We start from the raw sequence: 24,654 nt of genomic DNA, 5'->3' as shown, positions 1-24,654 counted from the left end.
CTTCCTTCACTTGAAAAAAGCTAGAGAGAGAAAGTAACCCCTTAGGTCCACATCCTACATTTGTCTAAAAAAAAGACTAGAAAAGCCTACTCAAAACTACCTTCTTCAATGCCCTTGCCCCCTTAACCCCACACAACATTATCCTTAATCCCTAAAAATTAGGATTCCTTACAAGACCCATGCAAGGTTCATATTTCTCCTAATGAAATTGAGCTATGATGATCTGTGAACCTACTTCAATGGCGGTGGAGATGATTCCCCAACATTCTGCTTGTTTGTTTCCTTATATGCTCATAAATTCAGGAGCATCTTCCAACTGTGGTTGGCCACGTATTTTCACTTGACAGCTTTTCTTTGTTTTCACCAATAATGTTGCACTTGATCTTTTCATGATTTGTGTCTGAATTGATCGCGATCCATGTTCCACCTCATCTGGTCATGAAATTTGGTCAATTGTATACCTAGACACTGTAGAGGTCAAAGTTTCACTTATTTTTGAGTTTAGACTTCAAAAAGTCAAAAAGCCTCAATTTTTATCTATTTTCAAGGGTTTTGTATCTTTTGTCCAATTTCCTAATTTGGATGAGTATGATATGTAATTTTTCCACCAAAAGTATGTATCTGGAGATTAGAACCCCACAGTACCCTCAATTATCAGTTTCTCTCCAAATTGTATGAGGGGGTCATGGATCGTGATCCATATTCTTGCACTTTTTGTCCTAAAACTTTCAAGATCATCTCTCTTTAACTTGGCCAACCCCTTTACCCACTTGTTTTTGAATTTGAATTTGTGTTTAAGCTCCAACCATCAGATTTCCAAAATTTCAGAGTTTATGGTCTCAGCAACCAAAATAAGGTTTTGACACTTTTTCCTTGACCCTTTTTTCTCAATTTGATGGTTATAGATGTTAGCTAACCTATTCCTAATAGCAAAATTAAATCCTATGACTAAACAACATCAAATGGTGCAAAATTGGAAGAAAAACGAAATATGGAACAATACTTTCAAAGCATCAGAGAATATGCAGAATAAAATGCTTTAGTATCTCACTGACAAATCATAATACCTCTCAAGAGTAGACCTAGCAAGTCCTCGACTTCCAACCTCTACGAAAGCACTAAACCTCGTGTCTAGCTGCCTGAATGCTAAAGTGTAAATGAATTGGAAATCAAAATCAAAATCAAAAGTCTATACGTAAAAAGTTATGACTAGGTCACTCACCACTTAAGGATCGTTTTCCCCGGCAATGGTGCCAATGTCAGCAGTTCGCCGTGATGGACATCTATAGCATAGATTTTTGGTGCTAACATAATGTCAATACTTAGGAAAGTGACTCGGATGGGGCATCAAGACTCTTTGAGGGTGTCAACCTCAAGAAGTGAACCTACCGAATGACATTATCTCTAGCACCTACAAATCTGTCACTCTTGGATTTGGAAATTTGCTTATATCTTATGTCATTGCACTCAGTCATTGACACATTTTGACACTCGAGAAAAGTCCTAATGCTACGAAACTTTGGGAGGAGGTCCATGACACTTAGGGACACCAACCCACCAAGTTTGGTTGCAATCCAATGAGGTACGAAAATCTCGGTCCATCACAGTCAAGATCATGGAAACTGCAACAAAACATATGAAAAAGGTCATCCTAGGGTCTAGGAACACTCTCCTATGGTTGACACATTAAAAAAAGCCATTAACACACTCAAAACAAAAGATTTAGCCTACTAACGCATAGTCATAAATCACAATAGAATCGGCAATGAATATACTAGGAAAGAGAAATACAAGGAACACATTGCAAATTTTGAAATCAAAATGTGATTACTAGAGCTCAAGATATGATGATTACAAGGCACATGAGAGTAGCCGCTCTCAGCCGCTCCAAAAACCAAAACTTTATTAATGATAAGGGTCCTTTTTCCACTTTACAAAATGAGCTTTATACCTACGGCTCTCTTGGCCAGTGGCTGACTTAACAAGGCTTAAAATCATTTATAAATTATACAACTTAGATGTAGCACAAAGAGACTCAATATAATATGAATAAAATTAGAGACTCTCACATAACTACAAAGGCTTTCCAAAAAATAATAGATATAAAATTTAGGCTAAAAAATGAAGGGGTTGACTCGAAGGGCACTCGTCTGGTCGGTTTGGTTGTTTTGGATGTCAACACCAGGGAAAGTCAAATGTGGTGATTGGTTGAACAAGAAGGATACAAGCGATTTGAACAAGAAGGATACAAGATTGGTTGAACAAGAAGGATACAAGCGATTTGAATTTTTGGCATCCAATCTCCGTCGTCCCCAATGTCAATAACAATTGGCAAAAGAATTTAATTTTCACCGTATAGTTTGATTCATAGGGTCCGCTTCTGTTATGTCATTCATATCTCATATGATATTATCTCTGGTTGAGCAATGTTGGGTGACGAGGTCCACGATAATTGAAAATGGTGTAGCTTGAGGAGTCTTGGAAAATTCGAGGTTGAAGGAGCTCAGGTTGGAGTGATGTATATATATATATATATATATCTAGGGCTCAAGTCCCTTGAAATTGTAATGGCGGCCAAAAAGAATATGAAGAGTGGGCAACTGAGGGACTTTGAAGATGGGTTGGGAAGGCTGTTGATGATGGGCGGCCAAGTTTTTTTCTTTTTACTGCTTGTATCTGCGAAGGCTGGCAAAGAGGTTGAAGGGGTAAACTGGCTTTAAAGTAGGTGGTTTTAATGCTTAGTGGGCAGCCAACCAAGTTTAGCCACACCTTTTAATTAAAAGTGTGTGAACACTAGTGTGATCTTGACATGCAAGCAAACTGGTAGAGGCCGACGGTCTGCAATGTGGGAGATTGATGGAGGCTTTTGTAGAGATTTTTAGCATGCGTGCATGAATAAGAAGAATCCCCAATGCCAGGGCCACCGACTTGGTAGCATTTTGTTACAGTTCGTGCATGTCGGCAGTGACGACTTCTTGCAAGCTAGGGAAGACTCCCACGCCCACGGCACCTCTTGTGGAGTTTGGTATTTAATGTTTGATATTACTTGTTGGTGCCAAAAATTGAAGGTTCCTCTTTTACACTTAGTTTCACTTTAGTTATGAGTGGAGCATATCACCTATTGCATGACCCTCTTAAGGTGAGTTCTCACTATCCTATTTACAAAGCGGCCATAATGGCTTATTGATAAAAGATCTAGAACACTATGCAAATATAAAATGGGCGAGGAATTTTTTTAATGTCGATGCCTTCTCCTAAACTCCCAGAACTCCAATATATAAGTCATCAAATCACCGTTAGTAAAAAATACAAAGACAACATAATAATACCCATTACGCTTCATCTATTCCAATTGTAGTTAACAAGAATAGCTGGTAGGATTTTTTCAATAGGATAGGATTTTGATGTTGAACATAGGTGCAAAGGATGGATTCCAATGGTTGGATCAGGGCCAAGCTATGATTATAGTGGGCTTGGGTGCATGCCGCCAACAACGGGTTGAGCATGTGATGGGAAAGAACCAAATTTATAATTTTTTGGAGGCCAAGTAGGAGATATTTACCATGTTTGGGTGTCACTGCTCATGATGTTACTATTATCTAGGGTCTTAAACAATTTTTGATGATTATCCGGGATCAATTATGACTGCACTTTGTACATGATTAGGGATTTGCAATAAATTCAGTGTTTAGGTTGGATATTTATTGCAATTTTCTCTCTATTTTAGTCTTGCTGCCTCTATCTATCTCACCTCTCTATAGACAGAAGCCCAATGCTTTTGTGATCGACCTTAGAGAACCACGCACTCCATCATTTTTTGTGAACCTAATGCAAAATTGACCGGGGTGAGAGGTGCAAATGGAGAAGCCATAAAAATTGATGAATTCTATTGAAGAGTTTAATCCCAAAGGGTTTGATAGAAACTTAGCAGTTCCAGATTTTTCAAAGATGTTGCAATTGGTTCAGTGATATCTGCTTGAAGTGGAAGCCATGAAGACAAAAAGGCAAATTGATGGTGCGATGGAGATGGCACTTGATGCTATGTATGGCCAATGTTGTGTTTTTCAAGGACATGATCCAAAGGGTTTTCTTGAACGCTATGAATCAGAGATGAAGAGTTGAGGGGTTCCAAAAGATCAAATGGTTGCAGCTTTTGAAGAAGTTGTAAGCTCCAAGTTCACAGATCAGGTTCGAGAGCTGGAATAAACATATCCCATGCAATAGGACCATTTTATAGATGGATTTATTTATGAAATGAAGAGATTACTAGGCAAAATTTGATTACCTTTAGTAAAGGTGAAGCTTGAGGGATGCATCTTATGAAATCGTTTATATCACGCATGATCAAAGCTTAATAAAAATCCCCCTTTACATATTTTGTGGATTGGAATAAAAATATCCCTCTTCTTCATAAATGTGTAATTTTCTTGAAAATTGAATTAAAATGCCCCACTAGTAAGTGTAAATTTATAAATTAATGTGAACTATAATATACCCTCTTATCAAGCCCACGTGATACACCTACATATCTATAAAGTGCACCCAACGGATTCCTTAGCTATGATGAAATTTGGGAGCACATTTTTGCAAGAAGTAAATCTAAAGAAATTGGCGCTTTGGAAGTAGCAAATGTCATGTTTTGGTCAATTTCACACAGGTAAATAGAAAAATTGATGTTGAGACTGAAATCATTGGAGATTTTTACAAAGATTTCTTGCATGGTAGCTACCTCCATTAGTGGTTCCAATAAAGATAGAGATTATGTGGCAAGTGTTTTGCAAGCTAGTGACCTCGACATGGGTTTCTCTCAAGGAGATCGATATGAATCTTTACATGGTGTTAATGGATTTTTCATCATCCTAGAAGCATGTGAAGTGGAATAGATCAATAGGTTTTCTAAAGATGATTGCATAGATAAAGTTATATATACAATACCTGATGAAGTGCAAGAGATTGTGGAGACAACACATGATGTGCATGAGAATACAAATGAGTCTATGTTTATTGCTAACAACATGTTTACGGGTGTTGATGATGCAAGAGAGTTTTTGTCACGATCAAAATGGGCACAACAAAAAACACACACAAACATATGCATCATGTGGAGTAAGAAGATGCAGAGCAAGAGGAGAGAGAGAGAGGAATCAAACTTGTGCAATACTAGGTTTGCAACTTACCAAGTGATGTTTTTTTCTATGACGCTACCACTAAGATTGCTTAAAACTAACTCAAAGCTTAGTGAATGTTAAACATTGCCATCACACAGATATTGTCTTAGGGTTGTGGAAAACCTCTCACCACAATGCTCTCTTATAATGGACAAGAATTAGGACATGAAAACACACTAGAACACTTTCACAACAAGATCAAATGACAAAACTTTAAAGATGCAAATCACCTTGAGTTCACCTTCCTATTGATGTTAATGTCAGTAATGCTATGGATGCTAGTCAAAGGAAATTAGTGCTCCCATATGCTTGCTAGTAACAAGCTAAAATTGCCAAAATATTTTAGGTGAAGCTCTATTGTGGGCCTCATCAAAGCTATGTTCTCTCAATGATATTTGATCTAGGAGACTCCATAGATCTTCAAAAACGGGTTGAATATGGATGGATGCTTTTGGCTACACAATATGGTTGTTTGATGTTTGAACCAAGAGTTGCATACATACACCACAGATGGTTGATGTTGATTGATATAGGTCATTCATGCTCATGTGGATATTATGGTTCTCCAATATTTGAACAATTTCTTATTTTTTTGTTTGATCCAGGAGGGTAGATGATGTCTATGACTTTGGATAAGGCATGTCTATGTGCCATGTTACAGGGGATTCATTGCGTATGGGGTACTTTTGTTTAATGATTACATTTTCTTTATTTTAGATGGATATACTCTCGTAAATACACAGATTGGAAGTTTTTTCAAAGCATGCTTATAGTGAGGCAGTGGTTGGGTGGATATATGTGTAAGCTTGTAGTTTAAGATAAGGGTTGGCACATGTCGGAGGATGTGCAAGTTCAAAGGGGATGGATGTCGTGTTGCTCTGCTTCCACGATGGGAAAGAGGGTTAGAAGATACAAATTAAAATTAATTAAGTGTATTGTGCAGTGATTGGACACAATGACATTTGCCAAATTATCAGAGCGTGTGTGCAAGCTCAAGTGAAGGGATTTGATGCTACAAAAGGAGGATTATATGGGAAATGCCTCTTAAAACATGCAAAACATGTTGGGTAGTAAGAGGCCATGCGGTTTTTGATAAAAAGAAAATTGGGTGGGAGACTACATGTACTGCATAAGAAGGGCCGAAAAGTCCTATTCTCTAAAATTTGTATAAAACTCATTCTAAACAATTTTGTTTTTCACGCGCATAGGCTAATTCTGAACTAATTGGGAGATATTGAAGTTTTTGAAATCTGATGTTTTTCAAGAAGCTACAGGAAGAAGCACGGGAAGAGGAAGGAAGAGGGAAAAGCAAAGGAAGTAGGCATGTGCTCTCTTTTTCTCTCTTCATATGTGTAGGCTTCCATAGCTCTAAGCTCTATCTCTCTCTAACCATATTTCTTAAGCTTTCATAGCTCCCAAACTCTCCGTTATCCTAAGCTCTTGATAAATCTCTCTCAGGCCTAAAACCTAACTCTGTAGCTCTGAATCCTAAAGCTTACATAGCCAATTAAGCTATTCTTGCTCTCAATTGAGATTCATAGCTCTTAATTAAATTCCGTAGCTCAATCTCTAATGAGCTCTCATAGACAGATCCTTTTCCTAATCACCAATAAGCTAACTATCTCTTTCTCCCCCTCATGCTCAATGAGAAAATTCCAAAGCTAGAGAATTCTTTGTATGGAAAATTGGCAAAATTTTGTCAACATGGGTAGAATTTCAATGAACACAGGTGCAAAGGGATGGATTCCAATGCTTGGATCAGGGCCAACCGGTGATCATTTCGGGCTTGTCTTGGGCTCGATCTCGCGTGCATGCCAACAACAATGGGTTGGGCATGTGACGGGAAAGAACCAAATTTATGATCAGTTGGAGGGCCAAGCAGTGGACATTCAATGTGTTTGGGTGCCACTGCTCATGAATTTATTATTACATGTTTAGGTTGGATATTTGTTGTAATTTTCTCTCTAATTTAGTCTTGCTTCCTCTATCCCTCTCAAGTCTCTCACTTCCAAAAGCCCGACGCTTTCTTAGTCAACTCCAAAGAACCGTGCACTCCGACAACGTGCTACTCCCTACGTGTCCTCTCTCAATATGGACACATACCTCTTTGAAAAAGGTCTTTTTCACCATCATTCCTATTATTCACAACTAGGAACACTGCACCATTACTTGGTACTTAAACCCCTTGTGGGACTATGGCCTTGTGGGAATATGGCCTTGTGGAAGGACTATGGGATTAATGAGAACCTTTCCCTTGCATAACACCTCCCTTACCAATTATTATCCCTCGATTTGTGAAGGGCTTTATGACCTGCATGTAATGCACATGACGGAGAATCACGCTTTGCACTCTGTCGCTACTGACTCTCTCTCTTTCTCTTGAGCTATCTTTGTAATCTCTTGCATACTCACTAATACTCCACCTCTCTCCTTTGAAGAGAGGATTGTGGTGGCCGTCGCTCATGCTTCTAGGCCTTGGGAGTTGGGAAAATTGTGCAGACAGAATGAATCTTCCATGCGGCGCATTCACTTGCGGAACCTTCTATATAAGAAGGTGAGGGTTGCTTTGGACCCTCACTTAGCCTTGGAGTTGTGTTGTTTGTGTGTGTATGGGATAATAGTGAGAGAGGGATTTCTGTTTGTCTGCTTATTGTGCTTCTATGGAGTTGGTTGAACGTGGTGCACCTTCTCAGGTCGGTAAACTGCCGAACTTGCTCAGTTCTGCAAAATTTAGTTTTAGTATGATATTTTTAGTTTGCATCGGCTGAAAATAGGGGGTCTTGATTTTTACACTGTTACCTTAGCATAATAACGTTTGGTTTTTTTTTTAAAGACACTTGTTTGTCTTTTGCATTAGACATTCAACTTCTAAAGTTGGTAGTGAAAGTGGTTATCTCATACAATAGGGTTCTTTTTCCCATTCTACCATTTGGTAATGTTGAGGCTAGATTACTTCACCAAACTACTTGGTAGGCTGTGTAACTGGCACTCTTCAGCAATATTTTAGTAGTTTCTTTCTGCACTGGTCAAAAGAATGGGGTCTCATTTTTTGGAGTACTATGCCATTAATAACCTAGCATTTTTAACACTTGTTCATTCTCTACATCATGCTGACCGAAACACAGCTTTTTACTAGTATGAGTTGATTGGAATGTCGAAGGTGGTGATTTCATGGTGTTCTAGGTTATTTTCCTGTGGTGCCATTGGGTAAGTATGAAGCAGAATTGCTTCAAATAGTGAGTGTTTTTATATATTAAAAACCAAAAAAGTTACATATACGACCATGCTCCTACCGCCATGGCATCAGTCATCATCCCAGTAACAACAAACAAATACATCGGTTGATAAAGGGCAAAGTCTCTTATTAATTGTTTTCAACCAAAGATCACCATGCCCTGAGTATTTCACGTTGTTGCACATATGAAATATATGAAATTTAAGTTCTATTGTTGGAAACTTGATGCAGTTCTTGCTGGGGTTAGTGAAGCGAAGGCTCTGCATGGTGAAGAGCCAATTGGCCGCCGATATGCTACACAAGGAGGCCACGTATTTGTGCAAGCCAGGCTTGAAGTTTATGTCCGCCCACTCCTGAAGTTCCTTGGCGCATGCAACACACTCATCCTCCAGCACAACAATTATTTTCCATGCTTCTGTCGAAGCCCTCTGAAAGGGCATAGGGGTGTTTTGCTTATCCTTTGCTTTTAGGTTGTTGCGGCAATGAAGTAGTGTGAGGAGGTTGAAATAATCCCCCTCCTCATACTCATGTGCAAAGCCAATGTAGTCATTCAGCAAGCCCGCGTGTCGCCCTATGACCTCGTTCAACCTCTTGATGCTTGGGTTCCTCAATTCGTTCTCGTCCAGCTCGATCCCACAGTCTTGCTCTGCTAGCATCTCCACCACGTACATCACCGCCCCAATCATTCGTATCCTCATGTACTCCTCCACCCCTAGAACCTCCTTATCCTCTTTGAATCGTGCCTGCCTTGCATGTACTAGCACGTAGTCTGCAAAGTGGCTGCAGAAGCGCGCTTGCTGCCTAGAAGACATACCTGTGAGACACAAGCAACAATTAGATTATGAGTTGACGCTACGGACGTTCTCTCTCTCTCTCTCTCTCTCTCTCTCTCTCACACACACACACACACACACACACACACACACACACACACACACACACACACACACACACACACACACAAAAACCTCAACACTATCTAACAGGGGGTAGTAAATAAAGCCAAAGTGATGGGATCAACGGCGGGGAAGTCCAAGCACAAAACCAAAGGCACGTATGGACGTTGGATGCGAAAAAGTAAACAAGGATGTACGAAAAGTAAACAAGAATGTACGAAAACTAAACAAGGACATGGCGGGGGAGTAAACATAGGCCAACTTTATAATAAGGTGAATTCGCATAGGTTTCAACAAATCACACACCCCTGCATGGTTAGCACATCGGGCTCCCATCCTCGAGGTGGTGGGTTCAAAACTCAGACCGCCGTTGGCCATTGAACTTTTTTGCACTGTTCCCTTACCTCAAGATCTATGTGCTTCAACTCCCACCGCCGATCCCAACGCCTTGGGTTCATTAAGACCCCATCTCAAATAGTGTCGAGGACGCACGCGGGCTTAATCGAGGACTTAAAACGCACACACATGAGGGCTTAATTGAGGACTTTTTAAAGTTGTCACCAGGTGTGACAAAAGTTTGAAAAGGCAAGGTTAGAAAAGGGGCAAAAGGGAAATTAAGCTTTGATAATCCACCGCACTAGGCTTGGAGCCTACCCACCTGCACGGAGCTGCCCACCACTCCACGACCGACGTGAGAACTAGAGTGGGCATAAACAAGGAGCGCGTAGCCAAGAAAATGAAGGCCTGCGAGAGCTTCGGAGGAGTCCAAAGTGAAGAAAGCCTGCAAAACGAAGCCGCTGCATTGGCACCCAGCAGGCGGGGATCATCCATAATATTGTCAAAGGCGAAGAACCAGTACATGATCTTGGCGAGGGTGAGCGGGAACTTGGGGTCGAGAGTGTGAGGCCAGAATTGGCACGCCCCGCTGGCTATCAGCTTCTCCACCTCGCCCTCTTCATCCTGGAGCCCGCTCTCTTTTGCGCGCGCTCGCAGCCGCGCGGCAGCTTCGCCCACCACCCTCTCCGCCGCCGCATGCCATAACACTTCGAACTTGCTACTGAATGCAGGCATCATCTCAATGCTGAACTCCACATTTTGCATGTCTCCTCTCTCTCTCTCTCTCTCTCTCTCTCTCTCTCTCTCTCTTTTCCTTGATGTCTTCTTGTGCATGTTATTGACTTATATAGCCCTTGAGAATTCAAAGTTTCAAATCCTCTAGGCAAGTCTTGCACCCTCGCCCCCCCACACACACAAACCAAATCCCACTAGGACACATATATCTTAATATGTGGTCACACACATGTACACATATACAACCCAAATAATAGGCTTCGAACAAGCCGTATAGGACCTTGGTTTATTATCTATGCTAATGAAATGGTGATGAAGATAAAGTGTAGCTCTAGCCATGCATGGAATCCCTATAAAAGCAATCCATTTCAAATTGCCTTGCCTTGGTTTGTGAATCACTAAGCAACCACCCACAAAGAAGTTTCAAGAGGTCTCTTTTGCACATGATACTATGAGAGTTCAATTGATCACCTAGACAATGCCTCACATCATTCTTCAAGTAGGGAACAAACCCTCTGTCTGCTTGTCAATATTGAAAGCGGGACCCTTTCGGGAACAACTTACAAGACAAATGCCCTATAAGTATTCTTTTTCTTCCTCAAATCCTATGCAATCCACTACAACTTCTCCCCCTTGCCTAGTATACTTGGTCCAATTGACAATTTTGTCACTAAACCCATTGTGAATTGCACATAAAAATATTATTTGCATCATATATAGTGGATCAGTCCGGATTTTTCTATTTAGAGAAAATATAGATAGTTGAAAACGACTCAATTATCATTTTCTCTATCCCATAATGATTCGCTACAAAGTAATCGAATCGGAGACCCATATAAAGAGTGTATGACAAGTAGTACAAGGTAACAACGATGGCCTCTTTAAAAATCTCACTTACAATGACATGTGGTGACCATTACCCCATGTGACAAGAGAACATTGATGTAAACTCCTCAATTCCCAACAACAACAAACACTTCATCTCCTTCTCTACCTGTTTGTGTTTTTCAACATATTAGTTCATCTTCTTTCTTAATTAACACTAGATTGGTAATAGGACACTTGTAGTCATGCAAACATCGATGATAGGTATGCATAATATAAAAGTGACCCACGCGTTGCCGCGGCTACATGTGCGTCAATTGGAGCAACCATTGTTCTCCTTCCCTTCACAAGGAGGGCAAACGTGGATAAATACCTATGATTCTCATGTGAGCTTTTATAACTCTTTAATAGACTTGTGCATCAACCACCACTATAACTACTTTCTAGATGACAATGTATGACAACACACAAGGTCTAAGTGCCCTCCACATTCACATCAACCAAGCACAAATCTACCTTTTGGATCAACAATATGTCTACCTTTTTAAGTGTAAGATCGAACAACTAATGAAATGTAGTTACTCTCCACAATATTCTTGTGGATTGACCAAGGACAAATCTCCTTCTAGTTGGTCATGCCAAGCTCCAACATACTCCTCCTAATCATGGCAAGTGTGTCCCTCCCCCCCTACCCACACACCCCCCCTGTCTCTATCTCTCTCTGTGTGTATGTGTTTTGAGTTCAAGAATTATCAAGTCAATTTGAGGTCTCTTGGGAATGAATTAAGTAATGGGCTCCCTTCACATGATGTCTTGTCTTAACATCCTATGTTACTCTCTAAGGAGGCAACAAATTTGCGATTAGGCTAGAGAGCTCTCCCTCACACAATTGATATGGGACCCTGGTGAGTGGTAGTGGCCCTCTAAATAGACTAATAGAGAGCTAGTATCCTTCTTTGGATATAGTGTTTGGATTGAACGACGAATTCTTTAGATGCATTAGCATCCCCTCTCACCATCCTTACCAATCAAGGCATTGGTCATGATAGCAACTCTCCCATGCTTCTCTCGTGTAGTTTTGGTCTTGCATTTGGGGCATCACAGTCAATTAAATCATCAACTGCTATTTGTTGGCACTTAGGATGCATGTACCAGCCATGACCCAACATGCCAACATTACACCACATAGTCGTAGAAGAAACTTTGCCATTGGTATGCACAACTGATTTGGTGAGCAGTGTGTCGTTTGCTTCTCAAAGGCAATATTCATGATGGGTGTGTGACATGGGGATGATTGCATGGCTATAGCAACTTTGTCTCTATATATGGATAAATTTCAAAATTTACAGATTGATTGCACTATCATGTACAATTGCATTTTCCAAGACTCGTTGCATGGATGTTGAGGTCTCTTGCAATTGACCATAATCACCTTAGTAACATAACTTAAAGGCGCATATTGTTTGTTTGTGTACATTTGAGTACCATTGGCACCTTAAAATGTGAGGGCAATGAAAGCAAAAAAGTCCACTCAATCGCTTCTCTTTGCAAGAGTTTTGGGCATCATGCCAAAAGAAAGGGTATGCTGCATACACACACACATACAGACATGGAGCACACATGCACGTTCTTCTTTGAGAGAGAAGACTGTATTCAACCATTCACATGCTTTCCCTTACCCATATTTTATACCATATCAGCCATTTGGCTTAGCTCCCACTCCCTTAAATGTGAGACAGAGCATTGAGGCACTACATGGAGGAGAGCCTCTTTTTGTACGCGAATTATATCCCTTAACAATTTGAGAGTGCGATCATCATACCCTACATGAGTGCTCAGCTTCTGATGACATCAAACTTACTTTACCCTCATTTTAGCCCATACCATGGCCTACATACCTTTCTCTCCTAGCCACCTCATGGATTCAACTTGTCAGTGGCCACCCTTATATCCATAGTCTTCAATCATGTTACATGTTGTACTCAATCCCAAAGGTCAATCTGACCTTTAAGGATGATCTCTCTCTCTCTCTCTCTCTCTCTCTCTCTCTCTCTCTCTCTCTCTCTCTCGCTCTCTCGCTCTCTCTCTCGTTAATTTTTTAGGTCAATGTGATTGTTTCTATGATATTAAAAGTTACGTCCCCCTCTCCTTGTATAAGTATGTGAGTATGCAAACCCTTGAGTTCAAGAATCAACGTTCATCGGCTAAAATTTTTAAGTCTCTTGTGATCTTCTTCTTCTTCTTCTTCTTCTTCTCTCTCTCTCTCTCTCTCTCTCAGGCTGCATGTCTAGTTTGTAGTATTAAAATGAAGCATGGAGAGGCTAAGAGCCTGGTCGTGTACCAACAAGCCTACTTTCTGCCTCGATCACGAGCCGACTCTTCTCTCTTCTCTTCTCTAATCGTGGTAGTTAAGAGCCTCGAAACAGGCATAGCCTTTCACATGGTTGACTTTTGAGGCCCTTTCAGTTAGTAGGAACCCGCCTCGCAAGACCGTTTCCATGAGCACTGTAGTAGCAGGCAATGCCACATGTCCCCTTGCAGAACCCCTTCTTTCTTGCCTATGTCAGGAGTTCGAGATGTGAAAACTTGGGAAAGCTAAAAAGCTTGGATGGTCACGTTGGAGCTCTCAACATTGTAGCATCTACTGACTGGCCTAAAAAAGGCAAAAGAAAGTGTGGAGACGGATGTGGGACTCTCTCTCTCTCTCTCTCTCTCTCTCTCTCTCTCTCATGGTGTGGAGGGCCGCAGCTAGGAAAAAATGGAGCTTGTTGGGATCAAGGGTGACGGACATGCAGTGGTAGAGGAGTAGGTGGCTCAACAAGCGCTTGTGGCGAGTGGGACATGTATTGGATCCAACTCTCTCTCTCTATCTCACTCTCTCTCACACACACACACACACACACACGCACGTGCGAGACATACCAACTTATCCACGCATGGCATAGCTCGTTGCTCGTTATTTTTTTAAGTTGCGAAGTAGAGCCAGCCTTTACAAAAACAATAGTAATCACCCTTCAAAATTGAAGGCCGAAGTGAAACTCCATGGCCTTGCTAAAGAGTTTAAATAATATAAAGGTATATATAGTACTAAGTATTGTGACTTTTTGTCAGAATGGAGAGGTCAAAACTAAGTCTTTTTTGGCATGCCCAAAGGGCAAGGCTATAGTGCTGCCTTCTCTTTTTGCTGACTAAAATAGGAAAAAGGTTGAGTTGTATTTTTAAGCATTTTTTGACACGTCAAAAATGTTGATTGGTTGAAATAAGATAGTGGGCACTCATCTATACTATAGATAAAAGGGGAGGGGATTTTGGCTCCCCCCCTTGACATTGGAAAAAGGACGTTCATGCGGAAACTTCCAGGCCTGTGTGCCCTGCGCGCGAAGTGACAGCGAGACAGCTTGGTCCGGTGGATTTCCTCGCGCGCGCGCGAGAGAGAGAGAGAGAGAGAGAGAGAGAGAGAGAGAGAGAGAGAGAGAGAGAGAGGGGCCTGGAGCTGGACTGGAGCCTTGGACTTCAAATCCACGCACAGTGCATGCAGGGCCCAATGAGCAGCGGCGTTGTGGCATAGGACACACACACACACACACACACACACACACACACACACACACACACACACACACACACACACACACACACACACACACACATAGAGATCCTACTACAGGCGGCCGTGCAGTTTTCAGGATTTTCCAAGAGGAAAATTTTAAAAATTAGGTGAATTTTTTAGGTTTTTACACTATTTTCCTCTATTTTGAAGCGGAATTTCTCCTTTTACCCTTGCGCTCAACCGGCATTTTAGAAATTGAAAACGGCACGATATTAAGCTTAAAAATTAGGTTTATATTTTGGCATTTCACACTAATTTTATTTTTCAGGGCGAGGTTTCTCCATTTTCCCTTGCCCTCAATCGGCATTTTCGAAATCGAAAACGGCACAAAATTAAGTTGAGACACATTTTTTCCAATTCTCTCTCGAGGTCCAAGTTGACGGTGATATGTGAATAGTTGGGCTCCTCAGCCTGCGCGCCGGCATGGTGACGGGTGTGCAGGAAAATTCATTTTCCCGCACACACAAAGTTCCCTTTCTTGAATTTTTCAAGAGGAAATTTTAAAAAGTTCCACTATTTTTCGGGTGTTTCCACTAAGTTTCTCTATTTTGGGGCGGAGTTTCTCCTCTTCCCCTTGCCTTAAAACAACACGATATTAAGTTGAGACACATTTTTCCCGAACACTGCGAGGCATGCACCCACACTTTTGGGGTGATTGCAGGCGATTCTCTCTCTCTCTCTCTCTCTCTCTCTCTCTCTCTTCAATAATGGTTCTAGCAATAACTGCACACACCCTTTTAGGCTGCACCGCTACTTACTATACGAGCTAGATTATCATCAACATCATCAATAGTTGGCCTCTCGCTCTCTCTTTCGGAACACAATTGGAGGAAATTTTAAGATATTAGATTTACTTTTTCGGGGTTTCACACTATTTTTCTCTTCTTCAGGGCGGGGTTTCTCCTTTTTTCCTTGCCCTTAACCGTCATATTTTTGGAATTGAAAACAACACGATATTAAGTTGAGACACTTTTTTCCCAAACACTGCTCTCAGCTACGGTGAGCTACCTGAAGTTGTTGAACAATGCCGGCGCACACTTCGAATGCAGGCTCCGAAATTTTTAAAAATTAGGTATATTTTTCAGGGTTTCACACTATTTTTCTCTTTTTCGGGCCAGGTTCTCCTTTTTCCCTTGCCCTTAACTGGAATTTTTTGAAATTGAAAACGGCACGATATTAATTTGAGACACATTTTTCCCGAACATTGAGCAAATGTAAGCATAGTGCCCACGTGTTGCAGAACCACCTTCAACGGAGCTGAGTGCGGAGAGAGAGAGAGAGAGAGAGAGAGAGAGAGAGAGAGAGAGAGAGAGAGAGAGAGAGAGAGAGAGAGAGAGAGAGAGAGAGAGAGAGAGAGGATAGAGAACGAGAGAGGAAGAAGGAGAGGGAGAGCGAGACTTGAGAGTTTGAGAGAGAGAGAGAGTGAGAGAGTTGCAGATAGAAAACGGCACGATATTAAGTTGAGACACATTTTTCCGGAACACTGCTCTTAGCTCAGATTGATTGATGTGGTCGGGTGTGATTGAGAGAGAGAGAGAGAGAGAGAGAGAGAGAGAGAGAGAGAGAGAGAGAGAGAGAGAGAGAAGAAGAAGAAGAAGAAGAAGAAGAAGAAGAAGATAATTTTAACATCGTAGGAAACTATCCCAATAGACCTTAAAGATCTATCCGACGAGGAGATTTGAACTCAAGACCTGTTATGAGAGAGAGAGAGAGAGAGAGAGAGAGAGAGAGAGAGAGAGAGAGAGAGAGAGAGAGAGAGAGGAGAGAGAGAGAGAACTGCAAATAGAAAGCGCACTTGACAGGCTGTATGCTGAGAGAGAGAGTAATTTTCCCGAACATTGCGGCCGTGGTAACCTTCGCAGTTTGCTAGCGTTGCTGTGTTTATCTCCCAGTTTCGGGTTGCGGGTCCTCCCTCCCTCCAGAGTCCAACCTGGGCTGCCCTCAGCACGTACAGGGCCCGGGCCTGCGAGCCACCTCCCACTGCCCACCAATAAATGTTCGGGAAAAATCAATGATTTTTCCAAACATACAAAATTCCTTTCCTTGAATTTTCCAAGAGGAAATTTTTAAGAATTAGGTTTATATTTTGGCATTTCACACTATTTTTATTTTTCGGGGCAAGGTTTCTCATTTTTCCCTTGGCCTCAATCGGCATTTTTGAAATCAAAAACGGCACGAAATTAAGTTGAGACACATTTTTCCCAATTCTCTCTCGAGGTCCAACTTGACGGTGATATGTGAATGGTTGGGCTCCTCAACCTGCACGCCGGCATGGTGACGGGTGTGCGGGAAAATTCATTTTCCCGCACACACAAAGTTCCCTTTCTTGAATTTTTCAAGAGGAAATTTTAAAAAGTTCCACTATTTTTCGGGTGTTTCCACTAAGTTTCTCTATTTTGGGGCAGAATTTATCCTCTTCCCCTTGCCTTAAAACAACACGATATTAAGTTGAGACACATTTTTCCCGTGACTGCGAGGCATGCACCCACACTTTTGGGGTGAGTGCAGACGATCTCTCTCTCTCTCTCTCTCTCTCTCTCTCTCTCTCTCTCTCTCTCTCTCTCTTCAATAATGGTTCTAGCCATAACTGCACACACCCTTTCAGGCTGCACCGCTGCTTACTATACGAGCTAGATTATCATCAACATCATCAATAGTTGGCCTCTCGCTCTCTTTCGGAACACAATTGGAGGAAATTTTAAAATATTAGGTTTACTTTTTTGGGGTTTCACACTATTTTTCTCTTTTTCAGGCGGGGTTTCTCCTTTTTCCCTTGCCCTTAACCGTCATATTTTTGAAATTGAAAACGGCATGATATTAAGTTGAGACACATTTTTCCCCAACACTGCTCTCAGCTACGGTGAGCTACCTGAAGTTGTTGAACAATGCAGGCGCACACTTCCAATGCAGGCCCCGAAATTTTTAAAAATTAGGATTATTTTTCAGGGTTTCACACTATTTTTCTCTTTTTCGGGGCGGGGTTCTCCTTTTTCCCTTGCCCTTAACTGACATTTTTTGAAATTGAAAACGGCACGATATTAATTTGAGACACATTTTTCCCGAACATTGAGCAAATGTAAGCATAGTGCCCACGTGCTGCAGAACCACCTTCAACAGACCTGAGTGCTGAGTGCTGAGAGAGAGAGAGAGAGAGAGAGAGAGAGAGAGAGAGAGAGAGAGAGAGAGAGAGAGAGAGAGAGAGAGGAAGAGGGAGAGCGAGACTTGAGAGTTTGAGAGAGAGAGAGAGAGAGAGAGAGAGAGAGAGAGAGAGAGAGAGAGAGAACGAGAGAGGAAGAGGGAGAGCGAGACTTGAGAGTTTGAGAGAGAGAGAGAGAGAGAGAGAGAGAGATAGAGAGAGTTGCAGATAGAAAACGGCACGATATTAAGTTGAGACACATTTTTCCGGAACACTGCTCTTAGCTCAGATTGATTGATGTGATCGGGTGTGATTGAGAGAGAGAGAGAGAGAGAGAGAGAGAGAGAGAGAGAGAAGAAGAAGAAGAAGAAGAAGAAGAAGAAGAAGAAGAAGAAGATAATTTTAACATCGTAGGAAACTATCCCAAGAGGCCCTAAAGATCTATCGGACGAGGAGAGTTGAACTCAAGACCTGTTATGTGAGAGAGAGAGAGAGAGAGAGAGAGAGAGAGAGTAATTTTCTTGATCTTCTTTTATGAAATTTGTCAAGAGTGAGGAGCTTGAGGGTAAGAAGAGCCATGCCGCGGCCGAAGGCGACACCGTTTTACTAGTCTATACTATATATGAAGCAGCTTAAAATTTTCAAGGAAGGAGACCCTCCATGTGTCACATTCTGCTTCATTTCAAAGACAACCATTAAAAAACATTTAATTGAAAATGCAAAAGTGAAAGGTGAGTACTAGAATGGTAGAAAATGAAAAGACTCCTGAGCCTGAGCCTTGGCACTGGAAAGTCAAAAAGGCTTTAGTACTGTATCTAAATTTATAATACTTAAGCCTATATTTTTTTGGGAGAGTCCATCCCTCAATTTCAAAGCTTACCACTAACTACTTCTATTTTTGAAAATCATTTGAAGGGTGGCTTTCCTTTACATTTTGAAGGCCATAAAGAGTTTTTCTCCATGTGCTGTTCAATGAAACTCCCTTCGGAGGTTCGTATGGACCTTCTCTATCATAAATGATCTTTGACCTTGATGCTCGAAGTTCAAAAGCTAGATGCATGTATTCATGTGTGTGTGTGTGTGTGTGAGAGAGAGAGAGAGAGAGAGAGAGAGAGAGAGAGAGAGAGAGAGACCCATTCTCTTGATGTGTGTGTGTTTGTGAGAGAGAGAGAGAGAGAGAGAGAGAGAGAGAGAGAGACCCATTCTCTCGATATGTGTGAATATAAGAGACAAAGTTGACGTGCCATTTTCCAAGGTATTGGCGCATTACACGAAGGCCTTCCACATCTACATTGCATTAATGAAGTACATTGAGCTCGACAATTCATCGATAGGAGCCTAACGAGTTGTTATGGATGTTTTGCACGCATTGTGTGTGTGTGTGTGTGTGTGTGTGTGTGTGTGTGAGAGAGAGAGAGAGAGAGAGAGAGAGAGAGGGAGGGTGAGAGGGCTCTCACAATGACACTAGAGAGAGAGGGAAGGGAGAATAAGCATTGGTATTACAATCAACAATCGACAAAGCGACAATCGACGAAATCCACAATCAAGAATCAGAAATAAAAAATTGACATTGACATCTATGAAATTGAGAATTGACAAAATTGAGAGTTGACGCAATTTGGAAAGTTTAATCCAACAAAACTAAGGCAGAAGATGTGCAAGCCCAAGGTAGGAGCAGACCGCAACAAACATCAAAGGTGGATGACAGAAGATTTTTACGCTAGATTTCTTTGAAATTATCAGTGCTCTCGCCTTTGGGTTGACTTGGAATTCAAAGGTGAATTTCAAAGTTTGTAAGTGGAATTGCACTAAATCTAGGTTTTCTAGAGCATTTAAAGACAAATCTCAAAATTTTGTAAAGAGGCTTACACTAAATCGAGTTGAGGCATAGTGCTTTCTCCTAAAAACTTAGAAAACTTGCATATGAAAATTTTTAGGGGCAACTTGATTATATTTGAAGGATTTTACACTCAATTTCTCTATAGTTTGTAGGTTTCCTCACCTTCAAATCTATAACTAAGAGATAAATTTCAAAATGTGCAGGTGGGATTACACTAAATTGAAGATTTTTCAAGCATTTGGCTATACCATAGCTTTTTTCAAACATTTTAGAAACAAATTTACTATATTTGAAGGTTTTTGCACTAAACTTCTCTGCACTTTGTAGATCCTCTAAACCTTAATTTATGTTCTCTGACCTTTGTTTCTTTTTTTTAAAATGCTCTTAAGAGCTTGATTTGAAGTAACTCAAAAAGAATACATGCAGACCTTGGCATATCCTTTGCAGAGGGGTTTCCAACCACCCAATTGTTGTGGGTGTTTTAGCATTCAAGTTAAATCTTATGAGTGTATGACCCTTCCTATGGAGAGAGAGAGAGAGAGAGAGAGAGAGACCCTTTTCTTGACACCCAATCCACTCTCTTTATTTATTTGCTTTGGTTCCCATCCACCAAGCCTTTATGTCAAGTGGCAAGGGCCTCCAAGGTGCATTAGATATAGTTGAGAAATTTTGTAGGTGGGATTATACTAAACCTATATTTTTCTTGAGCACTGGGGTACACAATAGATTTTTGTTAGTATTCAATAGTCCATTATCTATACTCTTTATACTAGAATTTGAAAAATCAGAGGAAGGAGAGGACCTCCACGCGTTGTTTTTTGGTTGATTTGCATAGCATGTTGGATCAACGCCGAAATTGAGTTGTTGAGTCCTTATTGGGTCGTCCTTCTTACCATAGACGCATTAAAGAGCCTTTGACAATTGAGTGAAGTAGCTCAGATTCTATGCAATCCCATCATTTTTCAATGACCTGCAATAATCAAAATTGTACGTCTAACAACCAGTTGTCAGCCTCTGTGTGTGTGTGTGTGTGTGTGTGTGTGAGAGAGAGAGAGAGAGAGAGAGAGAGAGAGAGAGAGAGAGAGAGAGAGAGACCACATAGAGTGTGCAAATCACTTTTTTCGACAATGTGTAGACTGTAGTAGTCAAAATTGTATGTGTGTGTGAGTGTGTGTGTGTGTGTGTGTGTGTGAGAGAGAGAGAGAGAGAGAGAGAGAGAGAGAGAGAGAGAGAGTGCTCTTCCACTAGCAAGTAGATAGAGAAAGAGAAAGAGAAAGAGCTAGGTGGGTCATTCGGGACCAAGACCAAGACCTTGATCAGGATAGCTACTAATGATCATGTAGAGGCAAACATGGGACGAGCATGGGACAAGCACTCTCCATTGGTGGGGAGTGCTTGGTAGTAGAAGATGGGTGTTCAAGGCAATATGTGTGCATGGATTTGCTTGAGCCACTAAGATTTTGGTTTGGTAGCAAGAGAGTAAAGAGCTAATGGCTTAGGTGAAAGCAGTTGTAGCTAGAACTCGGACAGAATGTGTGTGTGTGTGTGTGTGTGTGTATGTGTGTGTGTGTGTATGATAGAGAGAGAGAGAGAGAGAGAGAGAGAGAGAGAGAGAGAGAGAGAGAGAGAGAGTTAGGAACCCATTCCATTGTCCAAACTTAGGGGATGCATTCTTCTCCATGCTCTCTCTCATCCCCCCATTAGCAGCGATGACACTTCCCTGTATATTGGAGCACTCTGGGGGGCTGACATATTGAAAGATATTTATCTGCTATGATGGTGATGTAGTAATTGAAGCAAAAAGTTAAAATGGATCCTTTTCTTGAAATGGTGAATAACAAAAGATCGTAATTGGGGATGCAAGAGTGTAGAGCATCTTAGCATTGGATGCATTTGGGCTTCTTCTATGGATAGCAATGTTGTTTTAGCTTCTAGGAGCCATTGCCACCGACTACTTTAGCTTCACATATTTGGAGAAGTTGTAGATGTTTTGCATCTATCCCAAGGCAAGTGTGTGTGTGGGTGAGTGTTTGTGTGTGTGCGTAAGAGAGAGAGAGAGAGAGAGAGAGAGAGAGAGAGAGAGAGAGAACATAATTTTCAACAACATAGGAACAATCCAAAAAGGGACATTGGTCTTTGTGTGTGTGCGAGAAGAGAGAGAGAGAGAGAGAGAGAGAGAGCTTGTTACCTAAATAGAGTGATTCCAAGGACTACAATTTTATTCTCCTCACATGTGGACACGCAGATACACATACACACCTACCTATATATGACTTAATGTGTGTGTGTAAGAGAGAGAGAGAGAGAGAGAGAGAGAGAGATCCAATAACCATGCTTTTCTTGGCCGCAGTAACGCGCGGGTCACATACTAGTTGAAATGAATTGTGTAAATCTAATGATGGACATGTCTTGAGTTTTGAAATATGAAATGAAGTCTCATATATCAAAGAAAAGATTTTGGGTTGCCGAATGCCTTTGGAAGCATAAAACGTTAACAGCTTTACATGTTAAATGATAAAGCCTTATAGGCTTTACAAATCCCAAGAGTCACCTTTTCATTTTGAAATTTGTATTACCCACCTTTTCATTTTGAGAATTTGGTTCACCCCTTTAAACTTGAGGTAATAGACTAAAGTTGTCATTTTTGTTAGTTAAAACTTTATGGAAGGAATTTGTCATTTAGGGCTTTAACCTTTAAAGATTTTTTTATTTTATTTTTAGAGATTTTAAAGCTAAGTTTAGAACTTAAAGATGTAGAACTTTTTAAGTAAGTCTCCAATGATCCAATGAGTACCTATAGTTTTTTTAAAAAAAATTAGAAGGTAAAACTTTGAATTAAAGAAAGTGAAAATGTTACATGGATCCACAAGTAGGGGGAGGGTCACCCCGAGACACTAGAGTTTTAGAACTTAGAACTTTAAAGCTTTTAAATTGAGATTTACAACTTAGTGATCTACAGTTTTAAATTTGTAAAAAAAGCTCTAGAGTTTAAAAATGTAGAATTTTTAAAATGGATTGTAGAGCATAGGGATCTAAAGCTTAGGGTGTAGAGTTTAAGGGTGCTTTTTTAATTCAATTCTATATGCTTATGTTTTTTTAATAAAAAGCTTAGAGATGTAGTGATTTTAAAGTGGGATCTAGCCTCATATGAAGGCTTAAAATTGACGCCTACTTTTTTTTGTCAAGGGCTATTTTGCCTATCAAAACAATCTCAAAATTGCCTGTCATTTTTTGTATTTATCTCTAAGTTAACGTTATATATGACAAATTATATAAGTTGATTGCATTACACAAAGCATATGAAAGGGGACTTGAAAAATTGGATGTCAAAAAGAAATTTTTATCATGCCTAGCAGGCCTTGTGATTTTATCACTTGTATTTTTTAGTATCACACTTCTTAAAAGTAAGTCTTTTCATTTTCTACCATCATAGGACTTGCTACTTACCCTTCACTTTTACATTTAAAACCACATGTTAAAAAAAAAATAAAAATTATAACAAAACTCACAATTGTGAGTGGATTACATTGAGCAGCCCAAAAAATTACAAGGTTTTGTCATGCTCATGTTAAGCCATGACAACATCTAGGGATCATAATTAGATTGAGGGTAGCCACCCCTACCACCCCGCCTCATTCTGATATCTATTATTTAGTGATGGCCAAGATTTGCCCCCATTCTAGGCATTCCATCTGCTGACAACAAGGCACAAGTATTCCTAGACCTCCTCTGAGTGTTGCTTGCGCCCGAGTGTCCATATTAGCACTTTGCTTTCTTGTATAATTTCTGCGAAGCTTGCCACCTCAAATCCTCCTTCAAAAACACGGCGGTTCCTTGTCTTCCATACATTATGAAAGAAGAAGTATCTGACGATCTGAGTGCTGACGAGGAGTGTAGGACTACCTGAATTTTTCCCTCCAAGGCATAGGTCAGTCTTGAAGAAACTAATTTTCCATGTTCTCTGGACCCACTTGCATACTTTCCCTGCGAGGCCTTTTATAGCTGGGCAGTCCATGAATAGATGGGCCAGATCTTCACTAGCTAACCTGCACCCCAAGCATCGATCTGACCCAATCCCTCTCTCCTAAATCTTCACCCCCATCGGTAAAGCACCCCAAACAACCTTCCATAAGAAAACCTTCGTGTACTGCGGAACCTTTGGCTTCCAAATGTTCTCCATTACATGCTCCCACCTTTCCTCCGGCCATTGCTTTTTCCATAGCTTGTTAAGTGGGCTAGACCAATTCTTCTTTTGCATCATTGTGTGATAAATGCTTTTAGTATGGGGTTTCCACAATAGACTGTTTCCGGGCCATTTCGAGGCATTCCAGTCCAACTCCGAATCGCAGATTGGCATCACTAGATTGTCAAGCTCTTTCATCACTTTGTGGACAAGCAAGACCTCCAAGCTATTAAGTTGGTACTGGGCAACCATAAGGTCAATGGTTTTCCAACTCTTGTTGCCACTGTCCCAGAAGTGCTCAAGCCGGTTCAGACCCTTATTATTCAGCTTCCTGGCTGTCTCAATCCAATAGGGAGTTTGTGGAGGATCTACAACTTTGGAGAGCCAGGGGGACCAATGAAGGATGGAGTTCTTGAAGTATCTGGCTTCTTCCCCCCACTTTAAGAGTCCTACTACTCTATTACATTTTTTTACCAATTCTCCTGAACTGCCCCCAGTCTTAAGGTAGACCACGCCGGGGCTAACAGTTTGTCATGAATCTCCACCCCTCTCCACTTTCCACCCTTCGAGCCAAGTCTAGCTGCTTCTATCATATCTCTGATCATGACCGCCCAAACTTGATCCTGTTTAGCCAAGGAAACAACAAAATTGGCGCAACAAGCTTCTGCATGGGCCTCAGGGTTGAGAATT

The 24,654-nt window shown here is 41.0% G+C and overlaps 1 pseudogene; it reads right to left on the bottom strand.

The window, feature by feature from the left end:
• Positions 1–8,471: 8,471 nt before the first annotated feature.
• LOC147456526 (microbial Terpene synthase-like protein 30) lies at positions 8,472–10,400 on the bottom strand (annotated as a pseudogene).
• Positions 10,401–24,654: the final 14,254 nt, after the last annotated feature.

The sequence above is a fragment of the Adiantum capillus-veneris genome, chromosome 6 (genome assembly GCF_014529385.1).
Source record: "Adiantum capillus-veneris isolate H3 chromosome 6, ASM1452938v2, whole genome shotgun sequence".
In the NCBI taxonomy this organism is placed as follows: Eukaryota; Viridiplantae; Streptophyta; class Polypodiopsida; order Polypodiales; family Pteridaceae; genus Adiantum; species Adiantum capillus-veneris.
Note: the sequence above shows the minus strand (reverse complement) of the source record. Positions and strands in the feature narration are given on the sequence as shown.